The sequence below is a fragment of the Erithacus rubecula genome (assembly GCF_903797595.1).
Source record: "Erithacus rubecula genome assembly, chromosome: 15".
NCBI classification, from domain to species: Eukaryota; Metazoa; Chordata; class Aves; order Passeriformes; family Muscicapidae; genus Erithacus; species Erithacus rubecula.
In genome coordinates, this window is record NC_136667.1 from 12,592,822 (window position 1) to 12,598,879 (window position 6,058).

A 6,058-nucleotide genomic window follows, 5' to 3' on the forward strand; every position below is an offset into this window, starting at 1 on the left:
TAATACAACTCTGTGCAGCTTTTTTTCCTCAGAGGAAAGGTAATTTAACTTACAGAAAGAATTTTATACTTTAGCACTGGTTTCTGACTCCCTGAGCAGACCAGCAAGTGTGTCAGTCTTGCCACAGTAACTTGGAGCTTTGGGCTTTTCTCTATCGTTTTCCTGTGAAAGATTCACAGGAATCCTTGGAGTTACTCTAAGGATGAACAGGAGCATGTGAAATTCTCTGCAGAGAGTGCCAGAGTTGGGGCAGAATGTGACACCTGTTCTAAGGCAACAGAGATTGTAAAGGGAACAATTTCTTTAGCAGACACATGATGAGGTGCTGTGTTGAGACAGTCTTGGCCAGTGGAAGGAATCCATGAGTTTTTTTCCACTTACTTCTTACTCAGCTTTATTCAGCGTAGATTTTTCTTTTTGCAAGCTGAATTGTATTCATCCAGAAGTCCATCTGGGAATCTGCACCCAGGATGCTGGTGGGGCACAGCCCGTGGAGAAAGGGACATAACACAGACATTGCCTGTGTGATGACAGAGAAAGCATCTTGGCATGAGTGGCATCAGGAGCTCGTTATTTGTTACCAGCTGATGATTTTGTTATTAACTGCTTCAGAGATGCAACCTCTACTTTCAGCAGTAAAAATCTTTGTGGTTCTGAGGTTCAACCCTCAGCTGAGAGCCAAGGTTACACATCTTGCATCCAAGTCTTCCAGGCAAACCCTTTAAGGCTTCATTCTGCCTCAATTCACAGGGGGGGGGGGGAAGGCAGGACCCAACCTTAAGCCAAGTGGTTCAAAGTCCATAAACCAACCTTTGCAAGCCTGCACTGAATTGTTGCACACACGACCTTGTTGGTAGCAAATGGTGAAGCTGGGAAGAAAAGCCAGCAGCCCTAATTTCATGGCTGGATTTCTGACTCTCTCGCTCTAGCCCAGCACAGGACAGTGTCTCTCAGATTTCAGTAGTGGCTAAGCACAGAAATATCACAGTTCATCTGGCCCTAAGTCTGCATTTCTATGCCCCACTCATACCCTCACTGTATTTTTCTGGAGCCAGTTACCAGTTTTCCGTGGCATGTCTTTAAATTCCCATACTTTTCTGAGAAGTTTTAATCTTGAGGGAATGTCTGAATTTAGAGACGTGCTCATCAGAGAAACTGCTGCAAAGAATACGGTTTTAATCATAGGGAATCAATGCTTCTGCTAATTATGTTGTGTAGTGTGTGATAGAGGAGATCTTGTTCAGTTTCCTCTTTCATACTACATGAACTTTTTTATTTTCTATTCTTTGCCTTAAGCCATCAAATCTTTTTGAAGTTCAGTTGAATAACTGTCCTCGCAAAACAAGAAAATGTTAACAGCTGATATTCTAGGCTCAAGGAAAATAATGAGATTGAGGAAGAAAATATGAATCTTTCAGAATTATAAAGATCATGCCAAATACTCATAAAATTTGAACTGGTGCCATGCTGTTAGAAGATCCAATCATTTTCATTTTGAAAGATTTTAGTACATTTATAAACGGTGGTCAGCTAAACATGCTGCTAAATCCATACCTGAAACACTTAGCTTTTTCAACTTAGTTCTTGCATCTGAATTTTCTGGGGGAGTGTGCAGGTCTTCGAAAATTTACTGTAACATAACATATATGAGGTGAGATGTGATGCATGGCTAAGGGAGGATTGGCCCAATAATCCATGGTAGGGTTCCATTATGGTTCTACAATCCCCCATCCATCTTTGTCAGGTGAGTACGCTTTAAATGGGAAGTGGTAGCCATTGGAACATGTAAGATTAATAGGTGATGTGTGTGCTAATTACAGGTTTGGAATGGCCTTTATAGACTGTTGAGTCAAATCTTGAGATCTCTTGTGTTTTACCCCAGGTATTTTCCTTCTGAGAGTCCTCGCTGGCGTCAGCCGGGGTGTGTGTGTTGATAACGCTTGTGCTGCTTCTCTCTTCAGACTGCTACACTGTTGAATTACTGTTCCTGTTAGAAAGTTTTTTCTTGTTATCTAATCTAAACTTGCCCTTCTTTAATTTAAAGCTATTACGTCCTGTAGTACATTGCACTTGGCCAACCTTAAGTAAGTCTTTCTTCTCCTTTACATTATTTCCTCTCAAATATTAATTACCTCCAGCACTTTTCTTTATTTCTTTAAGTTATTTAGGTTAACTTCCCTTAACCTTTCTTTGAACCCTCCTCTCAAAGGTTATGTTAGCTGACATATTGTCTTGAAAATGTTAACTGTTGCTAAAAGCACTTCTTATAGAGCACACTCCTACTGAGTGTGCAGCTGGATAAACATGTGGTGACCTTTTTTGTAGGACCTCTCGTGGCCATGGCATGGTCATGTAGATGACTCTTAACTACTGATTTCCAGCAATGTACTTGGTCTTCTCTGTTTTGTTTGTAAATAAATTGGGGTTTGCTTAAGAGTAAAGGAGCTGACCTGAGAAGTATGCAATACAGTTGCTCAAAACCTAACATGAAAAACTGAGAGAGGCTGGATGGACTGGCAGTAAAACCTGAATTGTGACCTTCTAGAGGACAGCTCTGTTCATTAATGCCTCGAGATTAATTGAACAGCACAGAGTTTTTGGTGCTGTGCACTCTTCTTTGTTAGGGGCTCAGGAAGACTTGCAGCCTTGTTGGCTTTCAGACCTGAGTGCTGAAACCTGTCTGTGGTCAGGGCACTTCAAAGTGGAAACTCAATTGCATAACTGGGGTTTGCAACTGATGTGGACCCTGTAACATAACTGCTTGTAGGGAAGCTACCCAGAAACCCCTTCCCCTCTGTTCTGCCCTTGGTAGGGTTATTCCTACCAAGAAATGCCTGCTTCCAGAAATTCACAGAGGCAAGTGTCTGTGCCCTCCTAGGCACATGGCAGCTTTTGCAGCTTCTAATGCAGGGTACTGATGGAAGGACTGGTTGGAATATGGTCCTTAATCAAGAATCATTATTATTATTGTTATTAAAAGTTTTGCTCCACTAGTCTGAGCAAGGGACATGCATATGAGGAGAAATCATGTTATTCCTCTAACAATCCATCCATTAAACTCCACACTGGAACATCTGTTTCCTTCTTATTCTTCACAGAGGATAGTGGTTTTGCTCTCAAAACCAAGGTGTTTTGCTATCACATTGTATATTTTTGTTCTGTTCCACTCCTTCACTTTTCCTGGAGTAGATTTGAGGTGTTATTTGAAACCTGTCAGAAAAAGGCTCATCTCTTACAGCATCAGCTTCTTGTGTCGCCTTTGAGACCCTCCAGTGCTGCTTGGTCCATCAGGGAATTAAAACATTCAAAGTGATGCAAGCAAGATGAAAACAGGCTGAGATTTTGTCAGAGTGGTTTTTGTTAACAGTTGTTCCCAGACCAACAAAATTGGAGGACCCCTGTGTTTGGGGGAGAGTAGAATTTGTGAGAAGCCACCTTGATGTTACACGTGCATCCCATTTCCTGGCTGACAAAAGCTGCATATCCAGCCTGCCCTGTTTCTTCTGTGCCTGACATCATGCTCCTTGGGATCTTGTTTTAGAAGCACATGAACAGTGGTAAAACTGAGGTTTACTGAATTCTTGCTCAGAGCTTTTCTGTTTCATCATATGGTGTATTCACATGTAACTCATTTTTCTAGCAAATCTTTACTCCAGACCTCAGAGAGGATACAGGAATGAATGAAGAGTTGCTGTTTCTTTTCTTAAAGTTTATGTGGAAACAGATTATTTCCTATTTCTGTGGTCTTGATTGCATTTTCAAGCTCTTTGTGCTGTTTTAAATCCTGTACTTGAAAGAGTTCCAGAATAAAGGGAAATCCTTGTAGTAACTGTGCAGCTGAAATTATCAAGTGACAGGTAATAATTCAGTGTAAAAAGGGAAATGAAAATGTATTTGAGAATTCAGTGTATGAGAGAAAATGCCATTCTCTCAGGAAAGTGAAAAAAGGATCCGTTCTTTAATTTGTTTGGTGGTTTGGTTTTTTTTGTTTGTTTGTTTGTTTGTTTGGGTCTTTTTTGTTTGTTTTGTTTTGTTTTGTTTTGTTTTTTTAATTTTCTTATGTGCCACATAGTAAAAGAGGAAAAAAAGGTTAATTCTGATCTCCAGACCACTTTGCATCAAATGTTTTACCCTTGCAAGAGCTGTTTGCTTTTTCTGATAGAAACCAACTGGCATAACTTCCAGTCAGAGATGAAGCATGGACGAGCTCTGTGATGGCCCAGGGCCTGGCTGGATTAGTGGTGTTGTTTTCAGCCACCAGTTGTGAGCCTGAGCCTCCTGTTGCCCCAGGTTTCCTCCTTCCAAGGTGTGTTATTTTCTGCCATCATGAATTGGTGATCCCTGCTGTGTTCCCTAAAGGGAAAGTTCAATATTACTTTTGAATCCTAAGGCTGAAAGTATCTTATATATCAGTGCTACTTGGGCACTGAACACTTCCTTATGCAGAAATAGTGTAATGGGGCCAGGATACCAGGGCATATAATGGTGAGGAATCCTGGAAAATCCTGTATTTCACTAAGCTGGGCAAAAGTTTGTGGAATAAATTTTTTGCATCATAGGTTAAAGCTGGTCTCCCTTCCTATACAGGAAATGCCACAATTTTGTACAGAATCAGCATTCCCAGAATGTGTGGAGTGTTTCTGATGAGTGCACGTAGCTCTGTCTGGGCACTGGAGTCTCCTCAGTGGGTACAAAGGGAGCAAACTTGCATTACAGCTCAATCTCCTGCTCACTGGATTGCTCTCTGCAAATAGGGAATAGTGGAAATGTGCTGTTACTGCTCACATTGGATGCCTGCACAGCAGTAGCCCTGTTTTTTAAAGGAGCTTTCTTTTGAAATTCCCAGAACTCCCGATTTTGCAAACTTCCTGATGTCTGCCAACACACATGCACTTCTAGTCCCATCCCACAGAAGCCAGAAGTCACTGAATCATGCAGAAGCATCTCTAGAGAATCATCTCTGGCATGTAAATGTTCATACAGAATGTGAGAATGGGAAAAACAAATGTGGCACCCTCTTGAATGGGTTGATTTACAATAGCAGACAAGTTGGGAAGTTCAAAGCTGCCTTTCGGGACCTGCTAATTTCATGTTTTAGTTGCTTGTAAATAAGTGAGTTTCAGATAAATGCACCCATCTAGCTCACTGCACGTTTCATTACTGGGAGGATTAAGCCAGTTTAAAAGATTTAGGAGACTGCTGTGCCAAGTTCATGTTTTTTAAGAGTGAGGACTGCCAAGCCCAGTGGGTATAAGAGCTACTTTGGAAGCACTTTTATGATCTATTCCTGATGCTTATCTTCAAAATATTTAAAGCAACACCTGCCATAGGCCGTTCTCTCTTTATCCTCTCTTCATGCCAAGTAATGGTGCTATGTGGTTTCTACAACTGAAATAACTCCTGGAATACATCTTGCAGCTTGGTGTGCAGTATGTGTTGGCAGGACTTCCCTTTTTCCTTTTTTTCCCCTCCAGGATTTCTGCATATTGGGTAGGAGTGCTAATAAACTGCTTGAGAGCCACTATTATTGTGTTAATCTGGATTTGGCATTGAAAGGATATTAAAGCTATTCCATTATCAGCCTTGTGAATATAAAATACCACGGACTTTTAAATGTTTACATTATTGCAAGGTTCAGGCCCAAAGGTATGAGGGGGATGTATTTAGGCCTCCCACGAAGGAGTCTTGGGTGTAAAGAGGGATTTAGCCTCCTGACTATGCAGGATTATCACATCCTGTCTCCCTATATAATGAATGGAGAATAAGGGATTTTGTTGGCTAAATTATGTGTTTATAGCTAATGATAATTTTTTTTCCATGGGTTTTAGAGAGAAGTGGTGTCCACACAATAAGTTAAGCCCTTCTCATTATTCTGAATGCAACCACCTGAAAATCTTCTCACTTGGCATCCTTGAGTTCAGGTCTTTACCAAGGTCAGGTTGTGCATAGCTTCATTTTGGGTTCCCCTGAGCCCAGACTTAGGTTGTTTTACCTTTTTTTTTCCTCAAAGAGCAATTGAAAAAGTGGAAAGCTTTTCCAGGACAGTTGTTCATACCAA